At 37.3% G+C, this 21,115-nt stretch overlaps 1 protein-coding gene across 2 annotated transcripts in view; it reads left to right on the top strand.

Annotated features, from left to right (window-relative positions):
• Window positions 1-21,115, top strand: part of SSH2 (slingshot protein phosphatase 2) — a 258,525-nt gene that overhangs the window by 135,483 nt on the left and 101,927 nt on the right. The gene's annotated exons all lie outside the window — the stretch shown is intronic.

Raw genomic sequence — 21,115 nt, 5'->3', positions numbered from 1 at the left:
CTTTTCATCCATTTCCAGGCTTTGGGAAAGATATTAGGCTCTTTGAGCCCATTTCCTCAACTCTGTAATGGAAATAAAATATTTTAGTTTTTCTTAAGGATTTTCAAAAGATATGAAGGTTAAGTAATAGGTACTCAAAGAGTAATAAATATTAGTATTATTTTTATTGTTTTTCCTTTTTATCATTATAAACTGAGTTCTTCTCAAAGTAGGATCATAATTTTTGTCCATAATGAAAAAATCTTCATAGTATATATTTCAGAAACCTTCAAAATCACTACAGCCTAGTTCCTTGGGGTTTGGGGAATAAAAGCAGTTGATTTTAAGGTTAAAGCTTTTTTTCAAAGTTTTATCATTTTGTTTTATTTTTCTTAACTATCCCTCTTCTTAACGCTGAAACATATAATCAATTAAATCACTTTAAATATTCAACTGAGTTAAATGGTGATTGTCTTAGATAGGTTGGTATATGAATTGTATAGAATGCCAAATGACTTAATTTTAAGTAAACCAAACTTTAGGCTTTCTGTAAAAGGATGCTCTAGCATATGTACATTACACACACAAATCACACTTACATATATATTGCTGCCATATCTTTAGCCCCATAAAATATTAAATATAGGCCATGTAGAAGATAAGAAAGGGATATTTGGGAAGATTGCAAATAATTACATGTAAAAATATTATCCCAAGAGGAAGTTCCTGCATGTTACTATTTTTAAGTTGGAGTTTTTATCTGTGTTTGAGAAGAGGAAATGGTCATCATTGTTGTTGCTTTAAATAACCTGTTGACTAGAAGTTTCATAGACTAGAAGTTTCATAGGAAATTCCAAGTTCCTTAATTAAGGTAAGGTAATCCTGCAAGAGCTCAAATTTTTAGAGTACGGATTCCCATGCAAAGCTTGCAAAACTGAATTCTCCCTCCCCACACATACTGATTTGGTATTTTATATATACTGTAGTTTATTTGGGGTTGTATTGAACTCAAAATGCCATAGATCATGCAGGTAGGGTTGTCCTGTGGAGTTTAGGAACTGACTTGCAGTTGAGAAGGTCCTGATTACTTAGCAGCATTGCAATAGTGATGTGAACTAAAAGACACACACACACACAATTACATTTCTTTGTCACTTAAGAAATTTCTGGAAAATGGCTGACAAGCCAACTTGATATGGATCCTTGAGGTTCAAGTGTGTGAATACATTTTGAAAAGTGTGAATCTGCAAAATATTCTAATAATCTTAAAATTATTTTTAATTTTCTTGGTGTCTTGGAGTTTAGACTGTATAAATATTATATCCTTTAAGTTAAAGATGTTTGCATAACAAGATCAATTTTTGTGACTATATTCTCCTTTGTCATTGGGTTAGATATATATTTTACCTTTGTCAACTGGCTTGTTTCCCTCATTTTGTCAATGTGGTTGGGTCTTTCCAAACTAAACACAATTGAAATATAATTTTAAAATATCATTCCATAGCCTTGCTTTCATCTCAAACTACAATTTTGTTTTGATTTCTTGAAAGGATAGTCTGTATTTACTGTGTCCTTTGTCCACTCCCATTCACTCTTCAATCCATGAAATCTAGCTTTTATCCCTTCTACCACTCAAACTGCTGCTTCTTGTTAAGATCACCAGTGAATACTTTTTGGTTCCCATCTTAAGGGGCACTATAGACCTTTCCTCTCTTCAGTTTTGGCTTTCTTGTCATCATTCTTTGGTGGTTCCCATTATGGCCTCTGCCCATAGCCTCCCAATTGGTTTCACCAGCAAGTCTTCCCGTGTTTATCTCTTAAAAGTTAATTTTTCCCCAGAAATCATCCTTACCTCTCTTTTACTTTAGAGCAACATTTTCAACCTTTTGGGGAACATGGAATCATTTGAAAAGTTAGTTAAAATGCTAAACCTTTTCTTTTTCTTTTTTTTTATGCTAAACCTTTTCAAAAGAAAAATGTGTGCATACAACTTAATTTTGCGTAGAATTTCAAGAGTGCTGATGGCTTCCCATTCTCTGCTCTGTATATTGTTCTTTGGTGAACTCATCCACCCCATTCTGCATGCCATGTGCCAGGAACTTTCAAATTTATGTATTCAGGGGCGCCTGGGTGGCTCAGTCATTAAGCATCTGCCTTTGGCTTGGGTCATGATCCTAGGGTCCTGGGATTGAGCCCTACACCAAGCTCCCTGCTCAGCAGGAAGCCTACTTCTCCCTCTCCTACTCCCCCTCCTTGTGTTCCCTCTCTCACTATCTCTCTCTGTCAAATAAATAAATAAAATCTTTTTTAAAAAATTATGTATTTACCTAAGATCACTTTTTTGAGCTTTAAATGCTTATTTCTAACTGCCTGCAATCTCTTGTATGTCTTCTGGTTGTCTTTATAGTATTTATGAAATTTATTTCTCTTACAAAATTTCTTCCTCTTCTTCTTAAGGACTCCACAGTCCTCTTACCAGTTTAAGCTAGAAACTTCATATTTATCCCTGACTCCACCCTATCCCTCCATATTCAATAAATCCCTAAGTCTGTCACTTCTACCTCCTGAACTCTTATTGATGAAAGAACAAATATGACAAGTCATAGACTGAAACAAGAACTTAGTACAGACAAAACCATTTTAAATTAGTGAAAATAATTTCTTTTTTTTAACTTTAGGATAATTAATATACAGTGCTATATTAGTTTCAGGTGAACAATATAGTGATTCAGCAATTCTATACATTACTTGTTCACCATGATAAGTGTAATCTTAATCCTTTTTACCTATTTCACCCATTCCCCTACCCCCACTCACCATGAAAATAACTTCTTGAACAAATATCCAAGTAAGAAGAGTAAGCATCGGGTTTTAGGTGGATTTAGACAGACTGATCTTTTTATTCTGGGATGATACTACAGATTTTATTATCTGGGATTCACTACCATTTGGCAAGACCTATTTTAATCAGATTTTAAAAGCTTGCATAAGATAATACAGAATTTGGGGCGCCTGGGTGGCTCAGTGGGTTAAAGCCCCTGCCTTCGGCTCAGGTCATGATCTCAGGGTCCTGGGATCGAGTCCCGCATCGGGCTCTCTGCTCAGCAGGGAGCCTGCTTCCTCCTCTCTCTGCCTGCCTCTCTGCCTACTTGTGATCTGTCTCTGTCAAAGAAATAAATAAAATTTAAAAAATAATAATACAGAATTTGTTTCTGTGGCAGGATTTATGTTAATAAGCTTTATAAAGGACTTTAATTCTGTATAGAATCAAGGGCAGAAGGGGTAACATAAAATATACATATATGTTTTTATGTAAGACTTTTCTTTTTCTACTTATAGGCTCTCTCTCAACCTTAGTCTAGGCCTTTTTCTTATTTGAATTATTGCCTCCTAACATGATCTCTTTGCATCTAACTGATCCTCATGCTGATATATCCTTCACCCACCTTCAGGCATGACTCTGATTTATTCATGTCACTTTCCAACTTAAAGTCTCCCAATATTCTCCATTGCCTATAGAATGGTCTAGACTTCGGTATGGCATTTAAAAAAATTGACCCCAGTTCAACCTTCCAGCCTTACCTACTGCCACTGAACCTTACACCCTTTATTCAGGCCTTAAAGAGCTGTGCTGTCTTCCATAAACATGCCTCTATCCTCTCAAAGCTAATTTATATGTGACTTCAAGCACCAAATTAATGCTTTATATTTATTATCTCATTTCATCCTACTAACAGTCCCAGGGAATTATTGTCCATTCTTTAGATGAGGAAGCAGAGACGCAAAGAGATTAGCGACTTGCTCAAATCATACGGCGCTGAACTTAAATTCAAACTTAGTATATCTTCACTCTAACTAATGCCTTTCCTTATCCCCCTTCTAGAGTGCCCTTTCCCATCTTTTTTCTGTCTTGTAACATTCCATTCATCCTTTAAAGTTTATCTCACATCACCTCCCATGGAGAGTCTTCTCTTTTTGTTCCTTTATCATGTAAACTTTTTTTTCCCCTGGGTGGGTGTGAAGCCCAGTGCAGGGCTTAAACTCCTGACTCTGAGATCAAGACCTGAGCTGAGATCAAGACTCAACTGAGTGAGTCACCCAGTTGCCTCTATCCTCTAAACTTTGAGTACTTTTTGAATATTGGTTAAGAATCTGGATTTTAGAATTAGATGAGATGTGCATTGTCCTGTTTTTCTGATACTCTGACTTCTAGGGTTTTTGGTATAATCCAACCCATCATGAAAGCATTGTCTTTAGTTTCCTGTTTTGATTTCTTTAGAGTGAGAACTTAAAGATAATTGTGAAGAGTTAAATATAGAATCCTACTAGAAATTTAGAACTTTCCTTCAATCTTTTACAGCTCTCTTAGCCATACCTAATTAAACAGCATTTTTTAAAGTAACTAGCCCAGAGGGAGATAATCTCTAGCAGACTCCCCACTGAGCACAGAGCCTGACAAGGGGCTTGATCTCACAACCCATGAGATCATGACCTGAGCCAAAATCAAAAGTTGGACACTTAAGGCGCCACTTAGGTGCCCCACAAGTCCACAGAGTCTTGATAAGCATGCAACTTAACTGGTAAAACTAGAAGTGAATGGGAATTACTAGAGAGGAATGGCCTGTTAGGAGCATCTCTGCTACTATGACTGTATGCTTTATAGAGACAATGGAGACCGTCAGTCCCCTAGGTCCTTTAAAAGTAGAAGCTGATTAGCAATTCTCACAGATTGCTGTGATGATTAAATGAGATATAATTCATTTAAATAGTTTGGCATAATGCTTAGCACATAGTAAATTTTCAATAAATGTTACTCACTCTTACTAAGAAACATTATAACCTTTATAAAAGAGGTCTGAAATAAAGCATTAACCCGACAGCTTTGGGCGGTAATGAGAGGAGGGCAGGAATAAATTTTTCAAATGCAAACCAGTAAAGAGCACACCATTCAGGAAGAACACCGCGTAGTTTGGTGAATTGAGGGCCAGTTTTTCATGTATCTCATCTGTGTCCCCTGCTTTACTGTGGACTGTTTACCATATAATTATATATTCTTGTACTTTGAATACCTAGCATTAACATGGCGCCTGGCAGAGTTGGTATTCATATTTTGGTATGCCTCTGTTTATCCATTAATAAAATATGAACAGTAATTATCATGTATGTCCAAATATGAATTAATATTTGAAGGGACTTTGAAAGCCCTGTTGTAAAGATTGAATATTAGGAATTTACTATTCTCTCTCCTAGAGTTCTGTTTTTATTATTACAGGGATTTTCTTTCAAATATCAGCACTTACCAGTTCAGTACTTACCCTTATGTCCATGGAAAAATGTAAGCAGCTGTTCTTCTATAGTTAATGCTTTAGTTTGATTGACTCAAGCTATCTTTCTTCTGAGATTTTTTAAGAAAGGGCCCTTGGGGCAAACATGTTTTATGTTTTATGTTTTTTGGGGATGCTGAACAAAATTTGAACTCGTTGAGAAATGTGAACCTAATGTTTGGTAGAACATATCCATCGTTCAAGTAGTATCTCCCTGTATAGTCCAGTATCAGTGTGGACCTTTGAGATGGGGTGGCTGTGGAGAACTAAGATGCATTTAAGCAGAGATTGTGTTTTACAAAGAAGATGAAACTTAACAGCCAACTAAAGTGGGTGTTTGTGTGCTTTTGTTCTCTTTTTTGTGATGGAATTTCTTCTTACAGGAATTATGTTTAAAATGTGTATTTAGGTGCCACTTTCGATTCCATTCCACTATAAAGAGTTTCAGAATGGAGAATTGGGGAGCTATGTTTTTGTTACAGTTTAACTGACTGTTTAATCATCCACCTCTATTCCAGAAATATCTAGAATAAATTACTCCTGGTAATAGTGTAAGAAGAAAATAGCTTTCTTTAATTGTAATTCATTCAGTATTAGCTAAATCTGTCACCAGCCTCTCACTCAAAGGCCCAAATTTATTTTCTATGACATAAAAAAGGACTATAATTATAAGTGGTTTTCAGCAATCAATAAGTTTCACTAAGGACTTTATTTTTAACAGCTACTTACTATATCTTCCTATTTGCTCAATTTAAAAAATCAGCTTGGATATATTTTTAAATTTAATTTTAATGTAAATGATTAATTTTAATAAGTAATTTTTCTTTAAAAATTTTGTTAGAAGTTGAGTTAAGGCAGAGCAATATCCCTCATTTCCCAAAATTGTATTGCTATTTTTAATTCAACACAACCCGTTTCCTTAAAGACCTCCCTTTTGAAAGGCAGTATTCTGCAATTGAAACAGTCCACACTCAAATTTATTTTTCTCTGTATCTATTATTTTACCTATAAAATTATGAAAACATCAGCCTCAAGGAGTAATTACTATTTTACGTTAGACCATTTAAAGTGAAGTACCTTCCAAACAAAAATAAGGTAATTTCTGGTAATGTAGTCATTTTAAAACACGAAAGCCAAATGTATCTTCCATTGTTTTCAATTATGTGAAAAGAGCACTGGTATTGGAGTTAGAAGATGTATGTTTGTATTGGTTGCATCACCTTAGATTCATTCTTTGAGACGCAGTTTCCTCTTAAAAAAATTAGCATGCTTATTATGAGGCATAAATAATATAGAAATATGAAAAAACCTCAAATAGGCAAAGTACTGTTACATAAATGTTTTATCATAGAGGTATTTTCATCATTAATGAATCTCTTATATTTCTTCTCATGGTCAGTTTGTAATAGAGCATTTTCCTAAAATAAGAGCTCATTTAGGTTTATAAGGTGAGCTACAAAAACTTCGAAGAGTTGGGGTACCTGGGTGGCTCAGTGGGTTAAGCCTCTGCCTTCGGCTCAGGTCATGATCTCAGTGTCCTGGGATCAAGTCCCGCATCAAGGTCTCTGCTCAGCAGGGAGCCGGCTTCCCTCTCTCTCTCTCTCTGCCTGCCTCTCTGCCTACTTGTGATTTCTCTCTGTCAAATAAACAAATAAAATTAAAAAAAAAAAAAAAAAACACTTCTAGGAGCACTTGAGTGGCTCAGTTGGTTAAGCGGCTGACTTTAGCTCAGCTCATGATTTTGGGGTCCTGGGATCAAGTCAGGTATTGCAAAGGGTCACTCTCAGTAGGAAGTCTCCCCATGCTGATTGTCCTTCCCTCTCTCTCTCTCTCTCTCTCTCTCAAATCTTTAAAATAAACTTTTAAAAATATTTCTCTTTTAATTATTTAATATACTCATTTTATTTGGGATGCCTATCAACCATAAATAGTTTTCCAGCTCTGGACTTAAACCATGTTAAGAAGGGGATTATAAAATCATTTGAAATCATTTCGTGAACTCCCCAGAAAAGGATGGAAAAGTCAAAGCTGAAATAACTACTTTACAAGAAGTGACTATTTGAAGATAAATTTTAAAGGGACTGGTCTTTTCTCTTTTTATTCATTAGATACCATAAAGCAAGAGCTTAAACAGTAATTAGACTATCAAGCCTAATTATTGTTTTCTATAAGTATACCAGGTTCTTAAGTATCTAAAACCAGTTGATATCATTCCTCTCTGAGGTTTTTAGACAAAATAGGAACTAGGGGTTTTGTTTATTTATTTTTTAAAGATTTATTTATTTGAGAGAGAGCGTGTGCATGTTCACATGAACTGGGGGAGGGGCAGAAGGAGAGGGAGCAAGAATCTCAAGTAGATTGCACTGAGTGGAGCTCCTGAGATCAAGACCTGAACTGAAACCAAGAGTCAGAGGTTTAACCCACTATGTCACACAGAACCCCTGTTTTATTTTTCCAACATTTTATTTTTTTAAAAAAGTAAACAAGCAGACGATTGAAAGAGCTGTACAGTAAACACCCCAATACACACCCTTCCTGGATTCACAATTAGCATTTTGCTCTCTTGACTTTGTCACATATCTACTCACCTATCCACCCTGGATTAGAAGGTTTAAGCAAGAAAAATATTTTGTTTATTCTTTTATATCTATTTTATATAGTACTATGTAAGAAATAATTTAAAGGATTTACAAGCTACAACTTTCTGAATGAATTTTACATTAAAAATATGTTGTGGGGGGGGCGCCTGGGTGGCTCAGTGGGTTAAGCCGCTGCCTTCAGCTCGGGTCATGATCTCAGAGTCCTGGGATCGAGTCCCGCATCGGGCTCTCTGCTCAGCGGAGAGCCTGCTTCCCTCTCTCTCTCTCTGCCTGCCTCTCCATCTACTTGTGATTTCTCTCTGTCAAATAAATAAATAAAATCTTTAAAAAAAAAAATATGTTGTGGGAACCTGGGTGGCTCAGTTTAAGCAACTGCCTTTGGCTCAGGTCATGATCCTGGAGTCCTGGAATAGAGTCTCACATCAGGCTCCCTGCTCAGCAAGGAGTCTGCTTCTCCTGCTGACCTCTCTCCTCTCATGCTCTCTCTCATTCTCTCTCTCTCTCAAATAAATAAATAAAATCTTTTTAAAAATATGCTCTTTGCATAGTATAAAATATAATATAAAACACGAATGGAAAGATGAACATCAAATTTAGGAAGAATATGTATATGTACAGACAGGGGTGAAAGGGTTCACAAAAGGCTCCAGTTGTGATGTTTTATTTCTTTGAATCCAAAGAGTAAGGGGCGCCTGGGTGGCTCAGTGGGTTAAAGCCTCTGCCTTCAGCTCAGGTCATGATCCCAGGGTTCTAGGATCGAGTCCCGCATCGGGCTCTCTATTTAGCGGGGAGCCTGCTTCCTCCTCTCTCTCTCTGCCTCCTTCTCTGCCTACTTGTGATCTCCATCTGTCAAATAAATAAATAAAATCTTAAAAAAAAAAATCCAAAGAGTAAAATGTTAGAATGTGATAGTACTGTCTATTGAGTATCTGGCTATTTGTTATCCTTTCTGTTCTTTGCTGTATGTTTGAAATATTTTGCAATTAAAAATTAAAATATCTGTGGGGCGCCTGGGTGGCTCAGTGGGTTAAGCCGCTGCCTTCGGCTCAGGTCATAATCTCAGGGTCCTGGGATCGAGTCCCGCATCGGGCTCTCTGCTCAGCAGGGAGCCTGCTTCCTCCTCTCTCTCTCTGCCTCCTTCTCTGCCTACTTGTGATCTCTCTCTGTCAAATAAATAAATAAAATATTTTTAAAAAAATTAAAATATTTGCTACTTAGTTTTCTTTACCCTTGGCAAAGTATTTTTCACTTTACTTAAGATCCATTGTCTAGATGGCCTTCCAGCTGAGGTGGATTAAATAGAATCTGACAAAACCGTATCTTTGCTCAGTTGGTGCACTAGCTGAAGAATGATACAAAATACCCCCTTTCTACTAAGCATTGAGGAGTATAACTTTTGCATACTTCTTAGGTTTTGCCTAACCCAGAGAGAAGAACTTCCTGTATTGTACTTAAATTCCTTGAAGATATTTGACTTGCTTTTTGAAAGGGTATAATTGCGCAAGTATGGATTTTGCATATTCACCTGATTTTAGAAAAGAAAGACATGGGAAGTGAAATATGGCCAGGGAAGCTGATACATGAAAGCTCAAGGAGATAATGATGCTGTTCAGCCAGGACGGAGAAACTTGACCAGTCTAAACAAACTGCATAGTACTAAATTGCTTGTGAAAGGGCTGAATCAATCCTGCTGCGATTTGAACTTTTGGCTCCTGAAAGTCTAGGACAGGCTTGAAAATAAAAATAAAGCCCTTACCTAACTGGGCTGTATTCCAGGCCCTCTACTGGATTCTCTGTGTGAAGGAGGCATCTATCTATCAGAAAAAAGAGAGCAGGAGAAAAATGAGGCAGTGAAAAGGAGGCTTAGGGGTCACTCCTTATACCAGCTATGAGGGAGATCACTAATGTACTGATTCCTTCAGGAAATATTTATCTAGAACCCTCAGAAAACTATAGTGGGGTGCAAGGTAAGGGATCAACCAAATATATTTAATGCTTAAGACTTGCCTAGCACTGTGCTAAGGTCTATGAAGTTTACAAAAGAGAGTTACTGTATCTGATTTGCTCCCGCCAAGAGATGCGTTATACAGCATAAAATGGAGAAGAAAACCTTGAATAATAATATAGATTATAAATTCTAAAGGAGTCAGAAAAGTTTCCCAGCATACTATAAATAAGGAATTGATCATTGGTCTTAATCAGAAGATGTAAGTCCAAATCCTAGCTCTGATACTTGCTGTATAGACTTGGGTAGGTTCCTTTATTTCTGAGCCTCAGGTTCCTCATCTGTAAAATGAAGCTGATAATCCCAGCTAGTTCTGCTTACCTGTACACAGGATTGTAATGAGAATCAGTGAGGATGAATGTGAAAACACTATAGGGTTTCTAATTGTTGAAAGACCTGAGAATTGAAACAAGGCCTTGAGAAATATATTCTACATGGATAACTTGAAAGGCTAGGTAAAAGTGGTCTCAGGGAACAACTTGAACAGAGAGGAGTATGAGACTCAGATACAGGAGGACAGTATAAAAACCTAATTATAGCAAAGATCTGTCTTGGGAGAATGGGTTAAAAAAAAAGTTATACTGATTGTTTTGGAGAAGGAATGGAATTGAGGGTAATTAGGACTGGACTATAGTAGGATTTAAATTATGGAGGATCTGAAAGCTAGAAGTGAAAGTTTGGGCTTGTTCTGAAAGGGAATAAGGGACTATTTGGGGATTCTGAGTAAGGAATTATTATAAAAGTAGTCAATGTCATTTTAATAGTATCTTGGAAAGTGCCTGGTGTACAGATATTCAAAATTAGTCCAAATGAATTCAGTCAATCTATCGACAATATATAGGTTGAATTAGACACACCTACACCTAGAGTCTGAGCTTCTTATCACCTAGATTATTAGTGTGGTTCAACTTTTTCTTTACCTGCCTAGCAAGTAGGTTTATTTCAAACATCAAATAAGATGATGATGCCACCATTATCTCCAAATACATTAAATGCTTCCTTCACAGAGGATGCTGTGTAAAGAAACTAGGGAAACAAACAAAAAACTATGGCCACAAATGCCTTGGAAAATGTCTTGTGATGAATATTAGCTTGAAATGCAGAGTTCTAAAGGGTTTGGTAGCAAAAGGCTGGTATACAACAGCCAGAAGATCTTAACTGCTATATTTAGTACTGGGTTAGGTCCCTGTTACTGTCCTGGACCTGCCAGGCATAGCTAGGATCAAACAGAGGAGAAAATACCAAGTGCTGTAAGGTAAGTAAGGTCTCCAGTTCTTCCTGTTGGCAGTAGAACTTTTCAGACTTAACCTGTTCCATAGTGAACCTCCATCATCATGAAGACAGTATAGAGTACTGGTTAAGGAAACAGGTTCTGGAGCCAGTCTAACTGGCTGGGGTTGTAATACTGCTGTATTACCTTAAACAAATGATTCAACCTCTCTGAGCCTCATAAAGATAAGAATAGAATCACAGAGCTGTTTGTGAGGATTAAGTGAGATACTGCATGCTGGTGCACCATGAATATCAGCTCGACAAATGTCAGTTATTGTTTTTATTTTCAAAACCTTCTCAGTTCCTCTAGCCTCCACTTTTTGGTTAATTCTAAATTAACTTTCTGTTTTTCTGTCTCTCATCTCACCTCATTCAGGACATTGAAAGCCACATGGAATTAGCATCAAACAAGATTCTAAAATATCTTCTGAATTTAAAATTATATTAGCTTAAAAGTAGTTTAAGTATTACATATATTTGTTATAGTCTAAGTACTTCTTTGAAATCAATGTCCGTAGTACAGTTTTTCATTTTTCTTTAAATTAAGTCTATTTTTCTAGTTTTTCTCCATAAGCATGTGTCATATACATACATACATATATATAAATACACACACACACATATATTCAATGTAGTATGTAAAAGATGGGGTATAGAAGAGGATCTTGGGGGCACCTGGGTAACTCAGTGGGTTAAAGCTCTGCCTTCTGCTCAGGACATGATCCCAGGGTCCTGGGATCAAGCCCCGCGTCAGACTCTCTGCTCGGTGGGGAGCCTGCTTCCCCCTCTCCTCTCTCTCTGCCTGCCTCTCTGTCTACTTTCTTTTATCAAAAAAAAAAAAAAAAAGGGCGCCTGGGTGGCTCAGTGGGTTAAGCCACTGCCTTCAGCTCAGGTCACGATCTCAGGGTCCTGGGATCGAGTCCCGTATCGGGCTCTCTGCTCAGCAGGGAGCCTGCTTCCCTCTCTCTCTCTGCCTGCCTCTCTGTCTACTTGGGATCTCTCTCTGTAAAATAAATAAATAAAATCTTTAAAAAAAAAAAAAAAAAAAGAAGAAGAAGAAGAAGAAGAGGATCTTGGGCCCTAAGTTAATTTAACAGATCACAGGATAAGAGGCGTTAAGATTCCATGGGAAAATTAAAAACTAAACCTTTCAGGAGGACAGTTTATCCCTATCTAACAATTCCTAAGATGTTTAAAATAGTTTAACTGCCAGTTCCACCTCTAGGCATAAATCCTAGAAATATATTCACATGTATGCATAAAGATTGCATGGAAGTATGTTCATAATGATATTGTATGTAATGGTTAAGACTATAAGCATCTTAAAATCAGTAGAGGACTGTTTAAATAAAGTATATATAATTGTAAAATAGAACACTATACACTCCTTTAAAAGAATGAGGGAAGGAGGGCATGTGATTTGGTGAGTGCTGTGAAGTGTGTAAACCTGGTGATTCACAGACCTGTACCCCTGGGGATAAAAATATATGTTTATAAAAAATAAAAAAATTTAAAAAAAAAAAAAAAGAATGAGGGAAATCTATATAAACATAGGAAAATGTATAAGATGTAGTGATAAGTGGAGGGGAAAGCAAGCAGCAGAATAATATGTATAATGCATATAATATAATTCTATGCATATGTGCATGTGTGTTTCTTAAAAGGCAGCTACAATATATTAATCTTTACATATGCACAGGAAATTTCTGGAAAGATGAACAGTCATCCCTGAGAGTAGGATAATGGGGATAAGAAGAGTGAATTTTTTTTTTTAACCTTTATGAACACTGGGGGAAAAAAAATCATAAACACATTTTTTAAAACTGGCAAAAAAAGTTTTAATCATTCAGCATATGTTGCTTTTATTTTTTTTAACTAGGGGATTATGCTAAATGAAATAAGTTAAGCAGAGAAAGACAGTTATCATATGGTTTCACTTATATGTGGAACACAAGGAATAACATGGAGGACATTAGGAGAAGGAAGGGAAAAACGAAGCGGGAGAATTCAGATAGGGAGACGAACTCTGAAAGACTATGGGCCATAGGAAATAAACTGAGGGTTTTGGGGGGTGGTGCAGATGGATGAGCCCAGTAATGGGTACTAAGAAGGGCACGTATTGCATGGAACACTGGGTGTTATACACAAACAATGAATCATGGAACATTACATCAAAAACTAATGATGTACTATATAGTGACTAACATAACTTAATAAAATTAAAAAAGAGAAAAGAAAAAGAAAATGCCAAAAATAAATAAAATGTTAAAAGAGATAGAATAGAGATTAAATGGTTAAATGTTTTATAAGATGTGTTGGATGTGAAAAGTGATCTGTAAATGCCTATTATTTTTACTAAACAATAGCATGTGGGACTTTTGTAACCTGAAGAAAGCAGCATTTCAGCGTCTCTTCCTACTGGAGCATATGGTGCTTAAGACCATGGGGGATGAATGCCTTAGAGATTGCCTCTCGTGGAGTTGATATGCAGATCTTTTCAGTATGTCCCATTGCGCTTATGGTGGAAAGTTCCATGGAAAGGACTACAAGGGTTCAGTGTCATTGTTCTATCCAGTGTTTAAAACTATTATCTGATACTCTTTTAAATAAAGCTATTAGCCACATGGTGATTACAAAAGGATTGCTTTTAAGAGCCTTTGTTTACAGAGTTTGGTTTATTGTATGAAGAGTGCCTTTGACTAAGTGTAGTGAGATACCTCTTGGTGCTGTCTGGGCAACAAGTTAGCAACTTGGATGTATTATCTTGAGAGTTTTATCCTAGCCTTTTACAGATTAACAGGAGACAGAATGTTGTGCTACTCCAGGTAACAGGCTTTTTGTTTTGTAACTCTTTAAAGTGTTGGTTTTCTCCCTTCTAACACTCAGGGGATTAATTTACTATTTATTTCTGTAGATTATGCCCTTGGAGAAAACATAAAAAATCAAATAGGCAGATATAGTCATATTTTCTTATGACTAAGTATTTTTAAAATAAAGTTATATAAGTTAATACTATTATTTACAAGCTTGTGAATACAGGGGCGCCTGGATGGCTCAGCTGGTTAAGCATCTGCCTTCGGCTCAGGTCACGACTGCCCTAGGATTGAGTCCCTTGACAGGCTCCCTGCTCAGCGGGGAGCCTGCTTCTCCCTCTCCCTCTGCCATTCCCCCTGCTTGTGCATTCTTGCTGTCTCTCTCTCTCAAATAAATAAATAAAATCTTTAAGTAATAATAAGAGCTTGAAAATACAAAAAATCCAATAGACACTACAGATCTCACATTACTACAAAATCCAATATTAAGTCAATATAAGTAATTGCCTGACAAACAATAATGGTGAATACTTCCTGGATGAATGGGAATAGTACATTAGGGAAGTTTGTATGTATTTTAATTTCTATTCATTCATCAACTTCTCATCCCAAATACAACAAATACAACTAGCTTTCTGTTACTGGAAGCTGATTGGCCGATTTATGAATGGTAATAATGAGAATTTCACACTGTATTGTTCAAAAAGCACTTATGTAAAACTAAAACTGTGAGGTAAACGATACTATCCCCTCTTGAAAATTAAAGAAACTGAGCGGGCATCTGGGTGGTGTAGTGGGTTAAAACCTCTGCCTTTGGCTGGGGTCATGATCCCAGGGTTCTGGAATTGAGCCCTGTATCCTGCTCTCTGCTCAGCAAGGAGCCTGCTTCCTCCTCTCTCTCTCTCTGCCTGCCTCTCTGCCTAATTGTGATCTCTGTCTGTCAAATAAATAAATAAATTTTAAAGAAAGAAACTGAGGCTGGAACAGATTAAAATTTGCCCATAGATAATATGCCCATAGAATCTAAAACTTCTGCTTTCAGACTCATTGACATTTCAAAGTTGCCTGCTTTGGCTGCTTTTCAGATTGGTGGAAAGAGCATGGAATATTATTTCTAGTCAACATCTTAACTTCTTCAACAAATGCATTAAAATGTACAGTCAACTTTACTTCAGGGTTGCCAGACAAAGGCCCTTGCCCACCCCCGGCATACACACAAACATATATGCACTTAGCTATTAATGACCTGAAGAAAGACACATGGGTTTATTTTCCCTATTAGGAGTTTTTACCTCAAAGAAACAGTCAAAAGATAAGATGAATGAAAAAAAAAAAAAAAAAAGATGAGTTGGAGGAGTTAGAGAAGCAGAAAAAAATTAAAATCAAAAGATTTAAGGGCACCTGGCTGGTTTACTTGGTAGGAACATGTGACTCGATCTCGGGGTTGTGAGTACAAGTCCCACTTTGGGTGTAGAGATTACTTAAAAAACCAAAATCTGATTAATTAATACATTTATTACAGTCATGCACTCTGATCTAAGATACTTCTTTGGAGACTCCCAACTTTCTGATTTTATTTCTGAAGGTCAGTCTCCCCAACTTTTCTCTAAACTCTGTTGAACTGAGCCATTAAGTCACAAGTATAGATTTTTGTGCCATACACTCTTTCTAAGTACTTTCGGTCTATTAACTTATTCCTCATAGTAACTTCATAAATTTGGTACTAATAATAAACCACAGATTAAGCGACTATCCAAAGTTCACAGTTAATGGTGACACTAAGATTCAAACCCAGCCTAGTAATTCCAAGGCTAGGATTTTTTTTCAAATATAATTAACATACAGCTTTATATTAGTTTCAGGTGTACAATATCATAATTCAACAATTCTATACATTTCTCAGTGTTCATTAAGATGAGTGTACTATAAACCTCTTTATCTATTTCACTCACCGCCCCCCCCACCTCCTTTCTGGCAACCACCAATTCTCTGTATTTAAGAGTCCAGTTTTTCTGTTTGTCTCTTTTTTTCTTTGTTCATTTATTTTGTTTCTTAACTTCCACATATGAATGAAACCATTGATATTTCTCTCTCTCTGACTGATTTCACTCAGCACTATACCTGTAGGTCTGTCCATGTTATTGCAAATGGCAAGATTTCATTCTTTTTTATGGCTGAGTAATATTCGGTTTTCTATATAAACCAAAGTTAGGATTTTTAACTGTTCGACTCTACGGCTTTGAACTAAATGACTGTTTATCTTAAGTAAATTAAATGCAGTTTTCAGGATTTCTAAGTTGAAGGAAATTCCTTTCCTAAGTGCCTGACTTTAACAAAAATAGATTTAGGGACCTTCCTTGGTGTTTTATTATCCCACTTTACAAATAAAAATCAATGACTTAGGGACGACTGGGTGGCTCAGTCGTTAAGGGTCTGCCAGGAGCTCAGGTCATGATCTCAGGGTCCTGGGATAAAGTCCTGTATCAGGGTTCCCTGCTCAGTAGGGAGCCTGCCTCTCCCTCTGCCCTTCCCCCTGCTTGTGTGCATTCTCTCAGTCTCTCTCAAATAAATAAATAAATAACTAGATAGATAGATAAATAAATAAATAAATAAATAAAATCTTTTTAAAAAAAGAAAGAAAGAAAATCAATGACTTAGCCAAAATCTTAGTTTAGTAAATGGCATGTTAGAACTAGAGCTTAGGTCCTCTGGTTTCTAATCTGCTTTTGGCAGTTTAACACAATCACTTTTTAGCTCATTAGCTACCTTCCATTCAAGTGATCCACCCAGGTTGAAATTTTGTTCAGCAGCAAAAACATGCCCACTTCCTTCATATTTAAGGGCATTTTCCTGTCTGTCCTGGAATTCCAGTTGGTCAGCAAGTAAGTCCCTGGTTTACAGTGTTCACACCTTAAGGAGAGACATGAAGACATAGTGACGGATGCACCTTATGGATACAAGGGACATCTATTAAAAGCATCTAATTTTTTTTAAATTTTTTAAATATTTTATGAACATATAATGTATTATTAGCCCCAGGGGTACAGGTCTGTGAATCGCCAGGTTTACACACGTCACAGCACTCACCATATCACATATCCTCCCCAATGTCCATAACCCCACCACTCTCTCCCTACCCTCCCCCCTCACCCTCAGTTAGTTTTGTGACAGTAAGTGTCTCTTATGGTTTGTCTCCCTCCTGATCCCATCTTGTTTCAATTATTCTTTTCCTACCCCCCAAACCCTCCACGTTGCATCTCTACTTCCTCATATCAGGGAGATCTTAAGATAGTTGTCGTTCTCTGATTGACTTAATTTTGCTAAGCATAATACCCTCTAGTTCCATCCATGTCATCACAAATGGCAAGATTTCGTTTCTTTTAATGGCTGCATAGTATTCCATTGTATATATATACCACATCTTCTTTATCCATTCATCTGTTGATGGACATCTAGGTTCTTTCCATAGTTTGGCTATTGTGGACATTGCTGCTATAAACATTCAGGTGCACGTGCCCCTTTGGATCACTATGTTTGTATCTTTAGGGTAAATACCCAGTAGTGCAATTAAAAGCATCTAATATTTTTAACATATAATTCTATAAAAACTTAATTTGGTCATAACTAATGCTGTGAAGAGCCAAAATAACATTTTAAATATTCATATTTCTGGGGTGCGTGGGTGGCTCAGTGGGTTAAAGCCTCTGCCTTCGGCTCGGGTCATGGTCCCAGGGTCCTGGGATCGAGCCCCGCATTGGGCTCTCAGCTCACCGGGAAGCCTGCTTCCTCCTCTCTCTATCTCTCTCTGCCTGCCTCTCTGCCTACTTGTGATCTCTGTTTGTCAAATAAGTAAATAAAATCTAAAAAAATAAAATCTTTAAAAAACTAAAATATTCATATTTCTGAGCCTTGAAATGGTCATTAAATAACATGACAAAATGTATTTTAAATCTTCTAACTCAAGCAAGAGTATGAAGATACGCAGCAATTTTTCTTCGGGGCCTTTGTGCAGATTTTTAAAAACCCCTTCTGACTTCATGTGGAGTAGAAAAATAGCTTAGTTTATTTCATGTTGCTCAGTCTAATTTGGAATCATTTTTGAATTCCTAGATGGTTGGGTACAGAGAGTTTGCTCCCTAGAGCCTTGTTTCCTGACAGTGGAGAGTAAAGGATTAAATTGAGCTGAAACTAAATTGATTGACATTTTGACACTCTGCAGATCATGAAAAGAAAGGGAATTTGTTCAGCTTTTTTAAGACAGTAGCAGAAAGAACTGTTCCCTTAAAAGTACCCCAGTTTGCAAAGATGATTTAGTTTTTTTCTTAAAAAAAAAAAAATTATGAGGCACGTTCTAGCACTTTCCCAATTTCCTATCTTACAGTTCAAAGCGAGAATTTAACTTTGAAAGCTTTTGAAAAGGCCTGGATGGGGTGTTAAAATAGACTCCGCTGAACAGGCACTGGCAGAGGTCTTTTGAGGGGAAACAAAAGACTATGCACTTCTGGGGTGTCACTATAGGAACCTATCTATAAAAGACAAATATACATATTTATGAAATCCTTATCTTTAGCGTTTTGTAAATGCCAGAGATATTAAGTGCGAATTGAGTAAGATACATTTCCTGCTGACTTCTTTTTCAGACAGATATAGATGATTATTACCATTCCATCATTTTCATAAACAGCATCATTTAGTACTGACTTCAATAAAATCCCATCTCTGCTGTCATAAAAGGAACTGGACTCACCTTAACAGTGCTCTTCTAAACAGCCTGCTGCCTTTTTTTGATCATTGCCTGGAGGCTGTAATAAATTACAGCCTGGAAGAAGTTTCAAACTGGCAAGTTTGCCAGATATTTAAAGCAATTTATTTTGGGGTGTATCAGCAGATTTTTTCTTACACTGCCATTTGGGTGCCTGCTGACACAGCCTGAATAAATCTTTCAAACACTTTCCTTACTAGAGATGGATGAAGATGATGATGCACTGGACTCCAGACCTTTCATTAACTCTTCACTTGCCAATGGTTCTTTCCTGTTACCAGATCTGTAGGAAACTTAGAACCCTATTTCCAGCATGAGTTTGCAATATTTCACATCTCTTAGTGCCTTGGCAACAACTTTAAGTTTTATGGAACAATAAACTAACAAAAGAGTTTCTGGTTTTAGGCATAAAATGTATAATTTAGAGGCACCTGGGTGGCTCAGTGGGTTGGGCCGATGCATTCGGCTCAGGTCATGATCTCAGGGTCCTGGGATCGAGTCCCACATCGGGCTCTCTGCTGAGCAGGGAGCCTGCTTCCTTCTCTCACTCTCTATCTGCCTGCCTCTCTGCCTACTTGTGATCTCTGTCTGTCAAATAAATAAAATCTTAAAAAAAAAAAATTTAAAAAATGTATAATTTAGATTGATTATTTCCTTTCTAGTATTTAGAAAATTGCCAAATTTCCCAAAAGGAAAAGAGATCTGAAAATTTATCTAAAACAAAGACTTGTTTCTTCTTGATTCTAACATATGTTGAGTCTTAAAGTGACTTGTTTCTAATTTTAGTCTCTTGTCTTATAATAGGATAGTGAAGTCATTTTTATTTTTTTTTATTTTTTTTTTTTAAAGATTTTATTTATTTATCAGAGAGAGAGAGGGGGAGAGAGCGAACACAGGCAGACAGAATGGCAGGCAGAGGCAGAGGGAGAAGCAGGCTCCCCGCCGAGCAAGGAGCCCGATGTGGGACTCGATCCCAGGACGCTGGGATCATGACCTGAGCCGAAGGCAGCCGCTTAACCAACTGAGCCACCCAGGCGTCCCTAGTGAAGTCATTTTTAAAAATTATTACTAATTCTGGCTCTAGGTCCAAAGACAGTTATTGGTATATAATTTAGTCAGGTATTCAGAAAACCATAAAATGCACATGCCTAAAAATTTTTGGTCTGATGAGACTGGAAGGGCAAGAGATGAGGGAACCGACTTTTACTGAGTACCTGCTGCATGCCTACCCGTTTTGTAGCCACTGTATAGGATGCAGGAGAGACAGAAGAGATTTTCTGAAGATTTTATGAAGAGCTAGTTCCTGGTCAGGTGAAAGGCATTGTTCAGTGAGTTGTTAGGAACATGATAAAGCTTAATCTCATGAAAGTATCAGGGTATAGGGCTTGGTAGGAAAAGCCCCACCTAAAACAGAAGTCATAAAACTGGGGTTCATATCTAGTGATGTCACTTACAAGTGAGGTCATCTGGCTGGACCCTGGATATTTATTTCTACATCTGTAAAGTGCGGATATACTCTCTAGCCTGTCTCTCTCTCCTAGATCGTTTGGCACAATAATAATCAACCATGGCCGTACATTGCAGTCACCCAGGGAACTTTGAAAAATATTGATGTCTAAGATCTCAAACTCAAGAGATTCTGATTTGATTGGTCTGGGGTGCAACCAGGCATTAGGGTGTTTAAAATCCCCACAAGTGATTCCTATGTGTAGCTAAGGCTGTGAATCCTTGGTTTGGAGAATCGTTGGGAAAGTCCTTTATAAATTTATTTACAAGGGTCAGTAGATGTTATGGACAATGTAAATAGGATTTTTCCCCATCATAACTTAAGCTGTTTTGCTTCAAAAAACAAAACAAAACCAGAAACCCCGTCGGTGGCTCTTTGAGTTAAGCCTCCCACTCTTGATTTTGGAGCAGATCATGATCTCAGGGTCGTGAGATGAGCCCTGAATCCGGCTCCCCACTGGGGCGGAGCTTGCTTGGGATTCTCTCTCATTCTTCTCCTCCCATCCCCTCTCTTATAAAAACAAAACAAAACAAAACAAGCTTATCTCTGAATTTCTCTGGCCTTAGTACATTGAAAACCGTTGGTAAGTATTCGTTACATTTGTGAATGAACGGCCTTTGGAAGTTTTAAGAACACTTGAAAAATGGGGTTTCAATGTGTAGAGTCGTTCAAGAAGCAGGACCTTTCTTACGGAAACATTCCCAAGAAACGCTGGCCTTTTTTGCCCACCCCAGGCTCGCTTCAGTCCTTCACGCAAACGTCTTGGTGCCCACCCTTCCCCACAACGGAGGTGCACGTAGCGGTATCTGGTGGGTGCCCTGAGCTTAAGGGCGGAGCACCCAAAGGGCCGACC

The sequence above is a fragment of the Mustela lutreola genome, chromosome 15, assembly GCF_030435805.1.
Source record: "Mustela lutreola isolate mMusLut2 chromosome 15, mMusLut2.pri, whole genome shotgun sequence".
Taxonomy (NCBI): Eukaryota; Metazoa; Chordata; class Mammalia; order Carnivora; family Mustelidae; genus Mustela; species Mustela lutreola.
Note: the sequence above shows the minus strand (reverse complement) of the source record. Positions and strands in the feature narration are given on the sequence as shown.